The sequence below is a fragment of the Rosa chinensis genome, chromosome 4, assembly GCF_002994745.2.
Source record: "Rosa chinensis cultivar Old Blush chromosome 4, RchiOBHm-V2, whole genome shotgun sequence".
In the NCBI taxonomy this organism is placed as follows: domain Eukaryota; kingdom Viridiplantae; phylum Streptophyta; class Magnoliopsida; order Rosales; family Rosaceae; genus Rosa; species Rosa chinensis.
Window position 1 is genome coordinate 56,516,319 of NC_037091.1, and position 19,447 is coordinate 56,535,765.

A 19,447-nucleotide genomic window follows, 5' to 3' on the forward strand; every position below is an offset into this window, starting at 1 on the left:
ACGAAGACCCATTAGTCAATAGGTTTTATGTTAGGAGCTGTTGGCATCACTGGCTCGAAAACCTTCCTCTTCGTTAGAGAATCCAACTTAACATGTATCGCATCTTTCCATTTAGGCCAAATATCTCTAAGTTGGCATTCATTCATCAACGGAGTGTGGTTCGACATCATCGGACTCAACAAACTCATGTGCAACAAAGTGCGTGACTATATCATAATTTATGATGGAGTTTCTATCCCACGTCTCATGTACACTAGTTTAATTTTCATAGAGCTCTATATTCTCATAAATAGGTTCTGACGTTGAGGCGTCCCCCAATGATAACCATAACTTGGAAGATTCTCATGAGATGGATTTTGAGTGTCGATGATTAAAGGATTGGAGTGTGCCAAAGCATCTTTTGAACCCATGGGCCTCCCTCGCATCCTAACTGGGGCCATGACCTGTAACGCCAGAGTGCCACTCTCTTTGGCGTTGGCGCCATGCCTACCTCCGTGTAGGGTGGCGCTACGTCCTCTTGTAAGGGCGTACTTCCTTGCAGTTATATTTGCAGCAGTTGTGTGATCTCGTCACTTTAGTAGGGATCGAGATGAGACATAGTGGAGACAGGTCACGACAATTCCTGTCGTTCCTGCTGAATATCCGTGTTCTTATCTCCCCCTAACGACGGGAAGACTGTCTCATCAAAGTGAAAATCCGCAAATCAAGCGGTAAGGAGATCGCCTTGCAAGGGCATTAAGTGCCCGACGATTGTTGGAGTCTCAAATCCAACGTAGTTGGCCATTCGTCTGTATGGACCCATCATAGAGTGTTGTGGTGGCACAATTGGCACATAAATGGCACACTCAAAGATGTGTAAGTACGATACTTGTACCCAGTCACTAGCTGTAACGTAGAGGTAGATTGAGTGGCGGTGGGTCGTAGACAAATTAGCATAGCTGCATGGGATATTGCATCGTCTCAAGCGGATATAAGGAGATTGGTGCGCATTACCAATGTTCGGACTACCATCGTAGACATTTCCTCGAGACCATTTGGGTGTGTTCATGGGAATGTGATGTCCAACATCAGTCCCAATGCAATAACCATCGAAAGTCTTCGATGTAAAGTCGCTAGCATCGTTAAGTCCAATTGACGGAATAGGATGATCCGGGAATGAGCCCGTTGTCATATGATATTTGCTAGGAGTGTAGCATAAGCAGCATTCATTACAAGTGGACAATGGTAAAACACGTGACCAGTGTGTTTGCGTATCAACCAATATCATGAGATATTTAAAGGTCCGCAAGTTGGTTGAATCAATCCACAGAATCCCCATGGATTCTATGTAAGAACATAATGAGTATTGTCATATCCTTTGCATAGGACAGTCTCAGTCCTAATTTCCCTAAGAAACGGGATTTGTAAATTAGCGAGAGGCTTTAGAAGCAACCAATGAGAATTTTGGTTGGGCTTGAGCGTCTAAAACGCTATTTGAAGCAAGTTGGTGATTGCAGCATCACCTAGGGTGCCATCACCATGATGGACGCCATCCATGGAGTCATGGATAGGGACTGTGCCAGCCCTAGGCTGGTGGTGGACAGAGGCGGTGTCCTAGGCAGCTGCGTCAGTCACACTTAGTCTAGAAATCAACTTTTGATTCATGCTTCGTTTCGCTCGAAAGAAATGATGTCTATGTGAAGTCTTTGGTAGACGGATCATCATATCATGACTAGGATGATTTCTAGGGCCAATCTTGTCGTGACAAAGCCAATATGTGTCTAAATCCAAGAGATCTTCTCTCATAACTTTATTGGATTGATAGCTCGAATAGTGACATAGAATCCACTGGAGAGACACATAAACTTTTCTAAGATGCGCCTTTGTTCGCAATCATTAGAGGCATTGCAAAGGAACTCATTTCCGTTCTCTACATGCGTTTTCTCATGGAATCCATTGGCTATTCATAGGTGCGATTGGCCCTAGGAGCGTAGAGAGTTTCTGTGACAGTAATTAAGGTGCCATTTGGCAAGTGGAACTTGGGCTATTCCATGTCCTTGAATTAATATTGATGGCCCAGCCGTCGTAGTCACAAAAGTCATATGCTGAGAATCAAAATGGAGTCATAAAGAACTCGAAATTTTATTCATAAGACAATGGAGTTACATCATTGTCTCTTTGACTAAACAAAATCTAATCCAAAATGATAGCTAATGCAAAACAATGGTAGTCATCTAACTTCTTTCGGTAATTCCAAAATAAATGTGAACAGGTGAGTAGAGAGATGTCGGTGGAGCAAGACTCGTTTAAGTACCACTAATCTTAGAACCTTCATAGACATCACACTTACTTTGAGTGAGCCTACTTTGAAGAAAAACTAAACCATTGGCATTTACTACAAAAATATATGGCAATTGCCTATTACATCTCTTGGAAAAATAAAGACTTAAACAGAATTGGCGATCTATTAATCTCAGCCAGATTTGTAGTCTTCAACCCTTCACTCTAGATCATCTTCTTGATCTTCTTGTTCCATATAGTGAGCTTCTCTTGCTTCACAATATGCTTTGCGGTGACGATTTCTTCACAAGCTCTACAAATGTGTGCCCAATGATTAGACACTCCACATCGAGAACATACATCTCTTTGCTCAAACTCCATTGATTGAGGCACTTTGAAAGCGTCATTTAGATGACTCTTAGTGTTGGTGGCGCCACCAACATGGCCAGAGGCTTTGCCTTCCTCTCTCTTTCCACGTTTACCTCTTCGGTTCCGTGTTCGCCTATTTTGGCAGTTACCTTCCCAAGTAGAGTGATTATATGGACCAAAACGTCCAAAAGTATCCCTAAGATTAGGGTTTCGCTCTTGGCGCATTCTTTTAGGGGCGCGACTATAATTGGATTCTGGAATATGCTCTATTTCCACGGACCTCGAATTATAGTTCTTCACAAGGATGCTGTCATGCTTTTCAACGACATTCATAGCTCCAATGAACTCATGAAACCTTGTGATCCGTCCTGCAACAACATCGATTCGATAGTTCTTAGCAAACATCAATGCAGAGACGGGGAAGGTAGAGAGAGTCTTCTCAATCAACATCACATCTGTGATCTCTTTACCACAAAATTCCATTAAGGATTTAATGCGAAGTGCTTCCGAGTTGTAGTCAAGAACTGACTTGAAATCACATAAGCGGAGGCTATGCCATCTCACTTCTAGGTCAGGAAGCAGGGAGTCACAGACGTTGCCAAATCTATCTTCAAGTGAGACCCACAGCCTTCTGGGGTCTTCTTCATTCATACACTCGTATTAGAACGAATCATCCATATGACGAGTCATTAGGATGATGGCTTTCGCCTTATTTGTCTCTAAGGCTGCTCTATTTGCTTCCAAAGCTTGAGCTTGCTCAACAGTTAGCACGTCCTGGCTAGGCTCGAGAATCGTATCCAAGATTTCATCGACCTTGAGATGCTGGCGGATATCACGAACCCACCTGTGATATTCAGAGCCAGTTGTTCCCAATGGAACAAAGTCCAATTTGTTTAGGTTACTCATCCTGAAAGATAACAAGAAATTAGGGTTAGTTTCGGAGCAAAAAAGACTACCACAAAAACAAATAAAATTTCTGAGCGTAGTCGCTTACAAGAAATTAAGAATTTCCGAGCGTAGTCGCTTCCAAGAAATTCGATTCCAAGAGGGGTTGGATTAGATCGAAACAATGATGTTTGTGGTCGATCGTTTTATCTCAACAAACTCTAAGTTTGGAGAACTCTACAAGCTCCAAGCTTGGAGTGAGCACGAACCCCCACAGTTCGGCTTAATTTGGTCTCCCCTATGATAAAAAAAGGGGGTAGAAGAAGGGAGGTTGCAAGTCCCCGAAAAAGAAGAGAAATTGAATTTAAAAACTTTTTTAAAAGGGGAAAATTTAGTTAAAAAATACCTCGAAATAGGTCGCAGGAAAATTTGACCGGAAAAAGTCGCCGGAAAATGGCTTGAAAGTGGTCTGAAAAGTCGCCGGAAAAGTCGTTGACCGGGGTTGATCGGAAGACAGACGTGGCAGTGGGTCCTGCTGCTGACGTGGCCACGGGTCCTAGGGCTTGGGTCAGTGGGCTTCTGGGCCTGTTCCTTCCTTCTTCTGGGCTGGGCCTCCTTTCTTCTCTTTTTCTTTTCTTCTTTTCTGCCGGTTCAAGATGCAACTGCTCAGGTGGCCGGTTCACCTCTTTGTAGGCCGGTTTTTGGACTTTTTCTTCCGGTTCCTGAAACTTCAGATCAACGGGCTTCTGCTACCAAAATTTGGTGGAAATTGGAGGTCCGGAAGATGGTGAACCGGTGGAATATTTGCTGCGAGTTGTATGGAGCTTCCGGTGGCCGATTCGATAGGTTTCCGGCAGGTTCTTGGGGTGCCGCCGCCGGTTCTGGACTCCTGGAATCGAGTTCTTCAAGGTGTGAGGTGGAGGTAGAAAAGGCTTCAAGGTTTTGTATTCGAATTCAAGGTTTTTAGCTTCTTGAATCAGGGTTTGGCTATTTGTTTCAGGGTTAGGGTTTCGTGCTGATAACGTGTTTAAGGAAAACTGAATTGGGAGAGAATTGAGTCGTACTTTCATTGGTAATAGGGGCCTCTTTATATAGAGGATTACAAGCATAGAGATAGAGTTGTACATGGAAACATAATCGTACATTGATTGGATATCTCCTAAGATTCTCCAAGAATATCTCTAATATAAACCATATTTCAACTAGAGCAAGTAACCTCGAGTTTGGGCCAGACACATATATTCTGGATTTACTTTTTTTTTTTTTTTAAAGAAAAGAGGTGATGCTACCCACCTATTCTGGATTTATTTGAACACTAAAAGATTTTTATCCTAAATCCGTATTACCTCTTGTATCTAATTTTACTTGTCTACCCTTTCAAATTAATGTTGTTTTCCTAGTATATGTATAAAGGGTATTTACGTTAAATATTTATATTTATCATATGTATGGTTATCTATTTATTATTTTTTTATAATTATGTTTATCATATGTAATATGATTAAAATTTTAACTAATATATTTTAGCGTACCGCGTAGCATAGAGACTGGCGTACCGCGTACTTGTACCACGTACCCGTACCGCAACGACCCGCGATTTAGGTAACACTGGGCTGAAAAAGGGAGTAGTATAGTTCATCTTCTCTTTTTTTCGTTTTTTTAATCAATTACCGGCTAGCGATCGAGTACAGATGAACTAATAATCAGTTTCAGACTTCTACCACATGCTTCTTCGGAATTAGTCACCCTAATGGGTGATTATGTCATACAGAGATAGAGCTACGACATATATTATATTTTTGGACCATTTCGATCAGCTATTGAAAGCAGTTCTCTAAGAGTACTGGAAGAACATGATGCACATGTGTGGTAGAAGATCTCCTAACTAATATCTTGAATTATTGGATCGTATCAGGACCCCTCATGTGACCTGAGACCGCTTTAGTCAGAGAGGCATCTTCTAGTTTCTGGTCGCTTGCCCTAGCTCTTCTGCATCCACAATTTTAGTTATGTCTGGAATAACTAGAATCAAAATCGAATAGCTTGAGACAATCATTCCTCGCCTTTTGGGTGGGTGCGACGTGCACATGGATTTTAATGCTTTATGAAGTGTCCCCTGCTACCATTGTAGATTCTTTAGGATAAGAACCGAAAGAAAATATCTGTGCAAGCACATCAGTATAAAGCTTTTAGAAATTTGAATACGATATAAACTCTGAAGCTTCATGTGAATCGAATAAGCCCAAGTTCCCTGTTCATTTCCAAATAGGTCTTAGCTTAGGTAAAGTTAATATTCTTGAAACATACAAGCAGTAGCCAATCTCGTGTCTGTTATTCCATATAAATAAAAGCAAATATTATACCAATGAAAAATGGAAGAGAATATATTGTCTAGATCTGATATATCTAACATCGAATAAAAGTTATTTATCTTTCTTATTTAGTCTGACAAATCTTATCAAAGTTAAGGTCGGTGTTGTGTCACTACGTAGGAACTCTATCCGGCTCTTCTTGTTAGGTAAGTAGTTGTCTTCTTAAGGGCATCTCCAACGTGTTGAGTCAAAAGCCATTTTGGCTTTGGCTTTCTTAGGGAGGATCTCCAACCAATCAGTTTATGTAGTCATTTTGACTTCCTAGTCAAAACCTTAGCCATTTTGGCTAAGGAGTGAAGGACGAAAGCCATATTGGCTTATAAAGGAAGAGATGCGGGCCCCAGCCGCACATGAGATTAATTAGATGCCACAAGTAACGCACTTGAGAGAGTCTGACTTCCTCACTCTCGCAAAAAGACAAAATAATGATCAAAGTTGAAGAAACGCGCCTTACACGCGCAAAGAAAAGTTGCTGATAGCGGGCCTCGCCTGCTACAGAAGCAGTTGCAAGCTCCAACGGTCATGAAATCAACGGTGGAGATTGAAGCTTGATTAATTCTATTTAAAATGAAAGGTTGAGATTAATTGATTCTAAAAATAAAAAAGTAAATATATTTTGTGGGAATATCTAATCTGTTGGTTCAAAAAATTATATGGATTAAAATCAACAGTTTTTTTATTTTATTTTTTAATGGGAAGGACCAAAGTGGCCTCCCTCCAAATATTATTAATAGAAAGAAGAATACAAGTGGGTCAGAGAGCAAACCCTCTCCTAGCACTACAAACAAAGAAAGGAACACAACACACAATGAAAGGAACATTCCAGAAAGTTCTAAAAACTGACAGCTAACCAACCCATGCACCACCTCTAGCAAGAACCAATGAACCCAACTTATCTGAACCTATAAGTAGGCAAGGACACAAAGTCTGGCCCAAATGCAGGGACCAAGAACTGAGGTAACACCTCCCAATCATGGCATCCATCATTCGAAGTTCCATAGTTAGCAAGCACATCCGCTGGACCATTACCCTCACGAAAAATATGAGTTACTCGTAAACGCAACTGCCGAGCCATCACCATACCATTATTCCACAACGTACGCAGCCTCCAAGGAACTAAAGTTGGGGAGGCAAAATACCTAACCACCATTGCAGAGTCCGTTTCAACCCATAGAGAAAGCCATTCCCGGAGTCTAGCCACACGAATCGCTTCAAGAAAAGCAAGGACCTCTGCATCTAGGGCGCTTGGAACCCTGACCCGTGATGCAAAAGCATAAAAAAACTGACCTTCCGGATCACGAACAATTCCTCCAAAGCCTGCATGCTCGGGATCTCGAAAAGAACCATCCGTGTTTATTTTAATCCAAGGATGCAAAGGTGGTTGCCAACGAACAGAAATATATTTAGGAGCAGCTGGCCTAAGTTGGGAAAGCCTTATAATTTCAAACATTGGAACGGTGGAGGAGGATGTGGAAGGAGCGAAGGCTAATCCGGCAGACTCCTTCAACGAGACTAGAAATAAATGCTTCAACCGTATGAATGAACCTTGCACCCCATCATGCCTCAAGCGGTTTCTCACATACCATAAACACCAAATCATGTTGCAAGCAGCAATATGCCAAAGTAATTTTGAAGACTTATTAAGAGATGAAACCAAAGTAGTAGAGAAGCAATCATGCAAAGTAACCTGAGCATGGAGCGGGAGTCGAAAGTCGAAACCTGCTGAAACACCATTCCCATAATTGTGAAGCAGCCGTGCATGTCCAAAATAAATGAGACCAAGTTTCGCATGCGGAGCCACAAAGGCTACACTGAGAGCAAAGAGACAAACCCCGACGTTGGAGCATCTCATCCGTCAATATTTTCTGATGAAGGACCTTCCAAGAACAAATACTCTTACGTGGTTGTATCGATGTATGCCAGATTACAGAGCCCCACCCAAGTTGAGGAGGATTAGGAGCCATAGCTTCATAAGCTCCCTTAGATGTCAAAGTCCCAGATGAAGAATCTGACCAAACAATTTGGTCACCCATAGGCTCAAGAGGCAGAGTAATAGAAGAAAGAGCAGCAGCCACATCCGGGAAAACCTGGCCAAATATGTCCGGCAAATCCCACTTACCCATCACAATGAATTCACTAATCTTGTTGTCCAACTGCCGTAAAGTAGGAAGATCAATATTAAAGGCTTCACCCAAAAAAGTACCCATCCAATTATCCTGCCACAGCCTTATTGTATTGCCATCCCCTACAATCCACCGTAGTTTAGAAAGAAGCAAATGCCACACCTTTTTAAGTCCCCGATGACTTCTTGAATGAAATAGAATGGAATGCACTTGGTAGCAGTCCTTGAAGTAAAAAAAATAAAAAAAATCAACAGTTAATAAAAGTAAATGTGTTTTAAACAAAAAAAAATTGAAAAAATAAAAGAAAATATTCAAAAAAATCATAAAGATGTGTTTTAAAATTCAACTAATGACGTTATATTATATAACATAATTATGTATGATATATAAATTCATATTGTAGTTAATTAATTCTCTAAAATGATTAATTTATTAAATGACTTTGGCTTTTGACTAAACATGGTTGGAGATGCAAAAATTGAATGAATAGTGATGACACTAGGGGAGTCAAATTTTGCATATGGCTTTGGCTTTTGACTCAATTGTTGGAGATGCTCTAAGGGCCACTGGCAATGACTACATGCCTTGAGCCTTAAGGTAGGTAGTCGCCTGCTTCGAGTATTGTTTTAATTGATACGTGTCTTGTGGAGTTAGTGTACACCAATTTTCGATCGGGTTGTTCGGAAGCGTAGAATATCTTTATTTAATTGAAATATATAACCTTTCATAAATTAATTTGAAGGGTAACAAATAGAGTTGGCATAACCACGTGGTGTGGTGTGTTGGTCGAGCGGCCTAGTCTGGAACCCCCAGGTCTAGCGTTCGAATCTCAGCTCCACCCCGTGGCCAGCAGATTTGAGGGACCTAGGTTGATTAAACACCAAGGTTTGTGCGTCTGCGGTGCAGTGATTAGTCTGGCTATGCTGGGATACACTGCATGAGGGTATAATAGTTTGTGGGTAATACCCATAAAATAATTCGTGGGTATGGGTATTTACCCAACCCATTTCTAAACTGGTAAACCCATACCCACTCATTTACCCGTTTTCAATATGAGCAGGTTTTTATTTTATTTTTTTTATAATTTAAGGCCTTTAGTGACTTAACGGAGTTTGTGGACCGAGAATTAACGGAATGGACCTATTAGAGGGAAATTGAGAAGCCATGGAGTTTTTGGATGAAATTGAAATGTCAGGGACTGAAACAATAACAGAGTCACAGTACAGGGACTAAACAAATTTTTTCCCTTATATTTTACTTTAGAATATTTAACTTAGGAAAATAACTCTTAAGAAAATAACTTTTATTGTAGGAGATGCTCCTTACTAAGAACATCGTGCTCTTTTTCAGTCAAATTTTAGAAGAGTGCAGGTGCTGTTGTTAAACATGTTCTGCAAAATAGTTAAGGAGTCAAGATAAAAAGTCCGCTTTTATTTTTCAACCCTTCACTTAGGCTTTAATTATTAATTTATTTTATTAAATATAAATCTGTTTATTTATTTTCAAGGTAAAAAGGAAACTAAAAATATAAATATTATAAATAAAATATAGTTCATGCCCAAACTCCATTACTGTCTCAAGAAAAAAAGAAAAAAGAAAATAAAAACACTTCTCCAATACCGTGCAAAGTCACATTTTTGGCTAAAACTATAGAGTATAAAAGCACACGAGTTTTGGCCAAAATTTCATGGTCTTATTTTCTCACCAAAATTTTTCCACTCTTAAATAATGATTTTTGAACACTATTTAGATTGACAAAATTTAAAATCACGACTTTTTTTTTTCCACAACTTTTTAAACTTAGAATTCATAAGAAAGTTCGTTCAATGTTTGTTTTCATCAATTGGAACGCGTTATAATCATGCTTTACAAATCATTAGCTTATAGTATATAAGAATCTTAAGAAAAAGAGTGTTAACAATGATTAACATTTTTCGGCATGTCATGCATTTCACGGGTGTCATGACACCTTTTAGGATTTCAATGTGCCAAACCATGCAAAATCTCATTTATATATATTCATATTGTCTTTTTTTTTTAAATAAACAGATAAATAGGCTGGACCCGACTCATCCCCTATTGAATTTTATTCTAAAGAAAAACAAAGGGAAAAACAAATCTTGCAATAGCCAAAAAAATATTATCATGTTTATTAATCTCACCATTAAATAAAGTATAATTTTTAAAATGTGTTTTGATTGATAGAATATTTTTTTTCCCAAAAAAATAAGAACGCCGCTCTCTCTCTATCTCTCTAGGGTTAGGGTTTTGACGTTCAGTCCAAGTTTCAACTGCCTCATCATGAGTTCCGTTGATGCCATGGCTGCTCGACTCGCCTCCTCTCTTGCACTGGCAGAGGGAAAGAAGAAGGTAGATATCTGTCCATCGCAAGGTAATGGCTGATGTGATTCCTGCAAGTATACAGGGTGGATGTAGTATAGTAATGGAAGAGAAGGGGTTGTCGTTCCCACGAGGATATTAAGTCAATTCACAATATGAAAACCTAAATTAATTAAAACCAAAAACACACAAAACAAGAAGCACAAATCGATTAAGACACACACAATGACTCAAACTAAGACTATGATTTTCACGGTTTTGAAAAGAGTTGTTGATGATGAGAAAATTACTTAAAAACATAAACTTAAAAAGTGAATCTAAATAAACTGAAATTAAAAAGAGTCTATAATGATTGAAAGTAAGAATATATGAGCCTAGGGTGTCGGAATCAACCACAAGCAATCTTATCTACGTTTTGAACCAACCAATGGATTCTTTCGTTTCTCCAGATGATAATTCCCGTATCTAAGTCCTTCTCAGGTACTCTAGACCATAGTTTTCCTTAAGTGCATAATTCTCTCCCTCTCAGGTAAAGGTCGTATATCCTAACTATGCAGTTTATAAATTTAACATGCAGGACTCATTATGCTTTAGAAAACAAGTGAATCAAGCAAATCATTATTCTTTCTCAAGTAATAATGTAATTTACAATTCTTAATCACATGAAGCTAATTTGAATTATATTGTAGCTATGCCTCAAATTCATCTTCTGATAACTAGATGCAAAGCCCTAAAGGTCGCGAATCAATAGAACTTTAGCATCAGCAACAATTCAAGTAGAGATTAAGAATTCATCTGAAAAGAAACTAATAATCTATCAATTGAATATCAAAACATGTAAACAATCATGCTAGGGCCTCATCCTAGCCCTAGAAAAGAGGTTTAGAAAAATAAAACTAAATAAAACATAGGAAAAACATGAAAAGAATGGAAAGCGAAAAGAAGGGGAAGATGGGTGAGTCGTCTTCAATGTGCTCCAGAGACCCCCTTTTCATGTAAATTCATGCTCCCTTATATAGGGAAGATTTCTGCTCATCTTTGGCTTCATGTTTCCTTGTAAAACTTGGGTTTAGATTCCTTTCTTCATTTGGAATGGGAAAGCCTTGAAATATCTCTTGTAAAAGTAGGAATAAGTTCGTCATTGAATCCTCATCTGAATTAACTTCCTTGAAACATTAGGATTGATGATCTTGCATGTGCCATAGAACTTGAGTTCTCCACGAATGGTTGTAAATTCCCGAGCAAATTTCTTGTCCGACCTATCTTCACTCAAATAATCATAACTTTCTCCAGAAGTATCAAACTTGAGATCCGTAAAATTCTACAAAAAGTAGACATCCGTAGCTTTCCATGAATATAAGGATCATTGTCTGATTCAAACTAGATAACTCCCAGTAATTCGGGGAAGTTGGAAGTTCTGCATAGGCAGATTGGGACCTGGGCGTCTTTTAATCATAGGTAGCTCATTTTCGCTTCTTTTCTTCTTTCTATGGAACAAACCTACAAAAACACTAAAACATGTAAATAAATCATAAATAAGGAGAATTAAACATAAAAACTAAGATTACGAGACATAGAAATATAGGATAATATGAGTACATCAAGGGCTTGCGGCAATCTGAAGTCTTTATGGTTAGGAAACTTCTCACTGCTAGGGAGTTCATGGTTCGTTCCTTCCTAGGTATGTTCCGATCTGCTTGGAGGGTCAATGGGACACTGCAAGTTGAAGAAGCTAAAGGAGGTAGGGTTTTGTTCACTTTTTCGGATCCTACAGATTGGGCTAGGGTGTGGAGAGGTGCGCCATGGGGTTTTAACCGTGCTCCCGCGGCTTTGGCTGAGTATGATGGGGTTATGCCAATTGAGAAGGTGACTTTGGTGAAGTCCTCCTATTGGATCACTCTGCAGGGTATTCCACCTGCGTTTAGATCTGAAAGGGTGATGACAATGATCGGATATACTTTGGGAGATTTTCAGGAGCTTGATAAGCAGGGGAAGAAGGTTGGCAAGTACCGGATTAGGGTTGAGATTTCTCTGATCAGGAATGGTCCTTTCAACGCTGGTATTGGGTGGAAGACACGGTGGAGTTTTTGTGCAAATTCAGGTATGATAAGTTTTTTAGGAGGTGTAGAGTGTGTGGGTTGATCACCCATGTTGGGTTGCCGTGCTCGGGGCCGACGTTGAACGAAGAGGATGATGCTGCAGAGCACACGGTACTAAGGCCATTGACAGTGGCTCAGGGTAGTGCCATGAAGGTCGGAATCAGAGGCTTGAATACGAGGTCGGGTTCTGAAGGTTGCAACCAAGCAGCTGCGTTCACTCCTAGGGTTTCTTTCAATGGACACAATTTGATCTTCGAGACTCAACTCCCTAGGATGATCCCCGAACAACTCTTGTGCAACCCTACATATTTGGTGCAAAAACCACGTTGTAAGGTAAGCATGAGAGAGATAGATGAGTCTGATTGTATGGTGGAGTCAATAACAGGCAAGCGTCGCTCTAGGGTTGAGGCTGAGCTCACCATCTCTCCAAAGAAACTCAAATTGAGTTTGGCAGTGGGTAAAAAAACTTTGGAGCCTGCTGATATAGGGCTGGTCTCACTGCCGCAGAATGATTAAGGCATGGTGAAGAAGAAGAGAGGGAGGCCGGTGGGAAGCAAAAATAAACTCCCATCTGGTACTGCGGGAAAGATGAAGGACTTGAAGGTAGATGGTACTGGGAAGCGGAAGTCTACTAAGAGGAGTCTGTTGACCAACTTGAATGGTGCAGATGCTACTACAAGCTCTAATCTGAAAGGAAAGGAGCTAGTTGTGGCATAGATCTTCATTGACTAGGGTTTCAAGCCTGTGTAAGCTGGGAGAGCTTCTATAAGTCTTCTAAGACGTTTCTAGTTATTTGCTTATACAACAATTGCGTGATTGGTAGGTAGGGACTAGTTGAATAATTTCTTTCCTTAGAAGACGAGGTAATCCTTTCTCGTGTAGGCTTGCATAAAGCGAGAGCTTTTAGAACTTAATTGTTTGCATTTTCTTAGATAGGTTATACCGGTTGTTACTTGCCGGGGTTCTTATTTGAGGGTTTGTAGACTTTGGCCTTTTCATGGCTATTGATTCTAATGATATCAATTTCTATTAAAAAAAATAGATAGAACGATTTTAAAAAAAAAAATTTACAATTTTTGAAGATAAAAATATGAGTGCTTCTATTCATATCTCCACAATTGTTATATGGACCTCCCTTAGTTTTTATAAATTTTTATTCCCATTTTGACCCTATAGAAAACTAAAAAAAATTAGAACCTAGTCGCGATGCAACCAAAGATGCATCCCCAAATTGAAATTGCCATTTCTTGGTTTCTCTTTCTTTCTCCTTCTACCTCTTCCTCTTTCTCTTTCCTGCATATAAAATTTCTTTTCGTCCTTTGTTGATGCCAATTTCGGCATCAACAAGTCAACTGAAGTTCCATTGAAATCCAAGTGTAAATTGGTGGGGTTGTTTTCTTCAAGTGGGCCTATCTTTTCCTTCAATTAGTTTGACTACGTGAGTAGCCTTGGTCATCTACTTGTGATTGAAGGTATGCCCTGGTGTTCCTGTGTCTAGTCTTGGTCGTCCATCTCTTGTAACTAAACTACTGAAGTAAGACCTCGATGGTCCTCTTCCTTTGACCTCCTTAAGTAAGATTGGAAAATTGGCCTTGGACACCGCTCTTTTCTTCTTGAGTGAGGCGGGAAGGCCTTTATCATTCCTTCTTGAGAATAGATGGAAGTATGACCATTTGTTGTCTACTCCCTTGTAGGATGAAACTGATAAACTCGCCTTGGGCTTCCTTCACTTGACATTGGGCGTCCAGCTCCCTTGTTGGGTGAAACTGATAGCCTCACCTCGGACTTCCTTCACTTGATGTTGGGCCTCCATGCTCCTTGGTTGGGTGAAATTGGTAGCCTCGCCTCGGGCTTCCTTCACTTGGTGTTGGGCCTCCATGCTCCTTTGTTGGGTGAAACTGATAGTCTAGCTCGGGCTTATATCGTCTTCTTCATGACGTTGGACGTCCACCACTTGAAGTTGGAGGAGGTTCATCATAACAGCTCTCTTGTTGGGTGAAGTTGATAGTTTGGTCTCGGGCTCCCTTCACCTGACGTCACGGGATTCCTCCACTTGACATTGGGCGTCCAATCTGTGACTTGGGCGTATATCAACCTCCTCTTAAGCATCCAGTTTGGCTTGGGCATACAATATCGTCCACCTGATGCTGGGCATCCACTGCCTCGAGTTGGCAGACCTCTATGGAAAGGACTTGCAAATGTGAAGAGATGGAAGGTTATCGGAGGACCAGCCTAAGGCCGGCAAACACACTCTGATGCCTAAGTTAGATAAGTTGTTTGAACATTTATAGATATTGGAGAAGAAAGAATAATGCTTAAGCATTTTAACATAAGAATGAAGTTGACATGTCAATAGAGAAAGAGAGATAAGAGACTATGCATTTTGACATAGCTTTAGGAGAGAAGAGAGAGTTGAAGTCCCCTCTTTCTGCTTGTAAAGGATTGGTATTAATAGGTGAAGGGTGGTTGAGGTGTAAAGGAAAGGCAGGGCTCAATCCCATAAAATCGGGGTGTCAGCCCCTACTCTGTGCTTGCTGACACTCCATGATTAGTTTGACAAGGTTGGTGACAGGTGTCACCACTGTGTGTTCTCTTCCCCTCACATCACTCGTAGGCCATGCCCATAGACCATACTTGCCATCAGAGCATGACACTTGGCCTAGTAGGTAAGAAGAGGTCCTTGATTTCCGCTAATTATGTCTCTTTTGCAACTTCTTTGTCTAAGAGTAATCCTGATAGTTGAGGCCTTAACCTTGGAGGTCGTGGCTTCTATACTTGGGGTTCGAACTCTTGGTCTTGGGGGTTGAGGCTCTTGATTACTTTGGATTATGCTTCTCTGGTAGTGAGGTCATGATATGCTTTTGCCTTGTCATCTAAGATGGTGAGTCGATCATATGGTGACCGTCCAAGACTTAAGAGATGGAGGTCCAAGATTAAAGACCTAGAATACCATGGTTAGGCATCTCACTAGTCATGGTTATTTATGTCTAAGAATTCATTTTCTTTCTAGATGAAAGGTTTAAGTGCGTTGAAAGGTCAGAGTCCTATGTGGACTCTTTGACATTTCAACGTGTCCTACATGGAATAGGTTGAAAAGTCAAAAGTATTTGTCGAACCAAATTATGACATCAACATCCTTCTCTTTTCTATATTTTTTGTCTTGTTTCTCTTCGTTATTCTTCTGTATGTCCTATATGAGAGTCCTCGTCTAAAAGATAAAGTTTCACCGAGTCCGCCTAATTGAATGGCTTATACTTCTTTTAATATTATGAGTTGAATTTATAAAAAATTATTGAGAGTCCGTCTAGAAAATGAGTTGAATTTCTTATTAAATAGACTAAATTAATTTGCTTTGCTTATAAACTCATTTGTTTCTTCATAATCAACTAGATCTAGATGCGCACATTCCATTGATTTGCTACTTGATATCTTGGGATGATATTAAATTGCAATCATATAATACTCAAAGGCCCAACCCTCATATGCTTTCCCCTGTGAACCTTCTCCAAACTTGAATCACTGGCGGATCTACATACTAACTTGAGCCCGCCCAAAAATTTTGGGCCAAAAAAAAAATTTAGATGTATACTTGGTTTTTTTTAATATTTTTTTTATTGGGTATTGTCCAGCTCAAGCCCCTCCTAAACCCACTCCCAACTCCAGTCGTCCAATTTACTCGACTTCGACTAAGGGCGTATTCGATTCTCCAGTTCGTCGCCTCCTCCAGTCCTCCTCCTCCAAACTTTGGCAGAGCTCGGCTTCTCCACTTCAAGTCTCAGAGATCAAGACATCAACATCAAGTCGTATCTACTTCTCTTACTCTCCCTCTTCAATTTGGGGCAATGAATTCAATGTAAGATTTTGTTTAATTGAATCAATCCAAGTTGGGGCAATTTATAGGGTTAAGGATTGATGTGAAATTCAATTTCGTAGGTTGTATTGGATTGAAGATTTCATGGATTGAAGAATGAAGGTTGTCTCTTGGTCTGGAAATCTGGCATATGGGAGAGAATGCTGGTCTTCTTGGTTCTGCAAATCTGCAATTTATTGTTTAATTGATGTGGGTTAAATGTGATGTGGGTTTAAATGTTTAATTGATGTGGGTAAGTGGGTTTGAATGTTTGATTAATTGATTGTTTTCAAAATTTATCAAGGTCCATCAGTGGCAGGTGGGTCTTCTTTGAGTTCTTTCTGAGTTTCTGCTGTGCAAATGTGCAATTGTTGTGGGTTTAATTGATTATTTGATTTCAATACTTATCAAGGTCAGTGGGTTTACTTAAAGTATAACGGGATTAAGTGAATGGCAAAGGGATTCTATAAGTGGGTTTACTTATGAATTGGAACTACGAACTGGAACACAAAGGGATTAAGTGAATGGCAAAAGCTTGAGTCTACTGCTTTCCGGTTGTGATGCCCCGGAAATTCGTAATTATTTTCTGAGGATTTTCCGGAATCTAATTTTTGGTTGTTGGACGGTTTCGTGGCTTGTGGATGGAGCGGAACTGTTTCGGATGAATTTTTATTCGGAAAGTGTGACTTTAGGGGGGGGTTCAAGGTTGACTTTTGATACGTTGAGATTCTTTGAAAACTTCCTTCACGAAAGTTGTAGAGCGCGTCGATACGAGTTCGTGGACATGTGGAACGCGGAAATCGGAGTTCGTATGAGAAAGTTATGAGCGTTTGAATAATTTGGAAAGTTACTATATATAGGGGTTTCCCTTTCGGGAAAGTTACTATTCTCATTTGGTAAGTTTCCATTTTCGGAAACTCTCTTTTCTCTCCGTTCTCTCTCCTGATTTTCGACTGACCCGATCGACCCAGACCTGGTGGATCCGACCCGGATTTTCCGACGAGCTCCGGCGACGGCAGACCACCAAACGAGCCCAGATCAGTTCGCCTCCTCCGTGCGCTCCTCCCTGTGGTGTTGGTTTGCACGGCGGTTCACCGGAAGGTAGAGATCGGAGCCGCTACAGTAGACGAATCGGGACCCGACCGGAAATCCACTTTTCCGGTGACGTCTCGGCCGATCCTTCTTGGTTTTGGAATCTCCTCCTCCTTCTGATCATCCTCATGCCTTGAAGGACGATTTTGCGTGTGGAGTAGAAGATCTAGGTTTGAAAATCTGGGGTTTGATCAGACGGCTGCGATTGGCCGATCTTACAAGCTTGATCTAGGACGATCTAGGCTGAACCAGGCTTAGCTCAGTTGCTCTACTCTTCATGATGAACATTTCTGGTTGGCTTGATTGTTGTGGTTTTGAGTTTTGGCCGGTGGTAGTTATGGTGGTTGCACCGCCGACTGTGGCGGCGTTATGGTGGCCTTCCGGCCTTGTAATGGTTAGTTTCTGGTATTGTATATCATCCACTTGTCGATACGAGCGTTTTGATATATAATATGCAATTTTTGGAGATCGTATGAATATATTGTGATTTTTACTGTTTCGGACCGTTTGATGCTTTGATCCGTGAGGATCCGAGCATCCAATCGACTTGTGGTTTGGACATATCGATCGTAGAAGTGTTCCGGAGACATTGGGTGGTCTCGGATGTGGTTTCGCCTCGATTGGCGTTACTTTGGGGATTTAGTTCAAAACAGGGGTTTCAGACTTAAATCGTTTGTGAATCGTTACTGATTTGAGGTCATTGGTGATTAGGTGCTTTTAAAGGTGAATTGGACGAGTTGTTGGTGATAGTTTTGGTTCGGTTCTGTATAGAAGACGCAGCTGGAGTTTCAAGGTGAGTAATCTCACGAAGTTCATTCACAAACGGGAATACCTTATTATTTTGAGAGTTATTAGTTAACTGCAAACTATAGTTGGTATTAGTAGGCATTCCTGAGCGGATGACTACATATAGATATATATTTGCATGAAATATATATGTTTTGGGTGGTTTGTGGATTTATGAAAACAATATGCATGAAATGATGCTTTTTATTGTTTTGGGGTGTGGCTTTTGGAAAACAAATGAATTGTGGAAATGATTGATTTCGATTTATTTTGAAAAGCATTGAGATTTGAGAAAAGTGTTGAGATTTGGGTATGAAAACAATAGGCATGAATTGATGCTTTTTATTGTTTTGTGTTATGGCTTTTTGGAAAACAATGATTATGGAAATGTTGATTTCGTTTGTTTTCAAAAGCGTTGCGATTTGTGTAACATTTTGGGTCCAATGCGACTCCTTTAACGTTTTGCTCCAAGAGACAGTGCGGCCCAAGGATCGAAGGTCTAAGACCTTGGGCAGAATATCAGGTGATCACGTCTTTGGCCGGACGAGTGATTACGTTTTCAGTTAGAGCTCTAATCTGTCTTCCATATAGGTAATTCATGGGGTAACGGGAATTGGTTATTAATAACTCATGACATTACGTATTTTTAGGGAACAAGGTGTGAGTTGCTTCCTTATTAATGGTTTTTAAGGGGACAAGGTGTGAGTTGTTTTCCTTATTAACGTTTTGATAGAAATCAAGGTGTGAGTTGCTTTCTATGGTACGATTATGGTACATTTGATAGGAAACAAGGTGTGAGTTGTTTTCTATGTTTTACTGATAGAAATCAAGGTGTGAGTTGCTTTCTATGGTACGCTTATGGTACAACTGATAGAATTCAAGGTGTGAGTTGTTTTCTATGTTTTATTGATAGAATTCAAGTGTGGGTTGTTTTCTATGTTTCGTTTTAAAAGGAAACAAGGTGTGAGTTGCTTTCTTTTATTTCGATTTGAAAGGAAATTAAAGTGTGAGTTGTTCTCCTTATTTCGTGTTTTAAGGAATCAAAGCGTGAGTTGTTTTCCTCGTTTGGCGTGAGTTGTGCATGTGTGTTTTGAGTTACTCATACGGGCTTGCAAAAGCTTACCGGGTTTGTTGTGTTACAACCCGGTACACTATTCAAACGGTGTAGGGGTTAATCCTGCAGGTTAGGATAATCGGGGCTGAAGCTGAGGTAGCGCCTTTGCAGCTTTACGGTAGGGAAGCCATTTTTATGACTTTACTGCTGATAAGGTT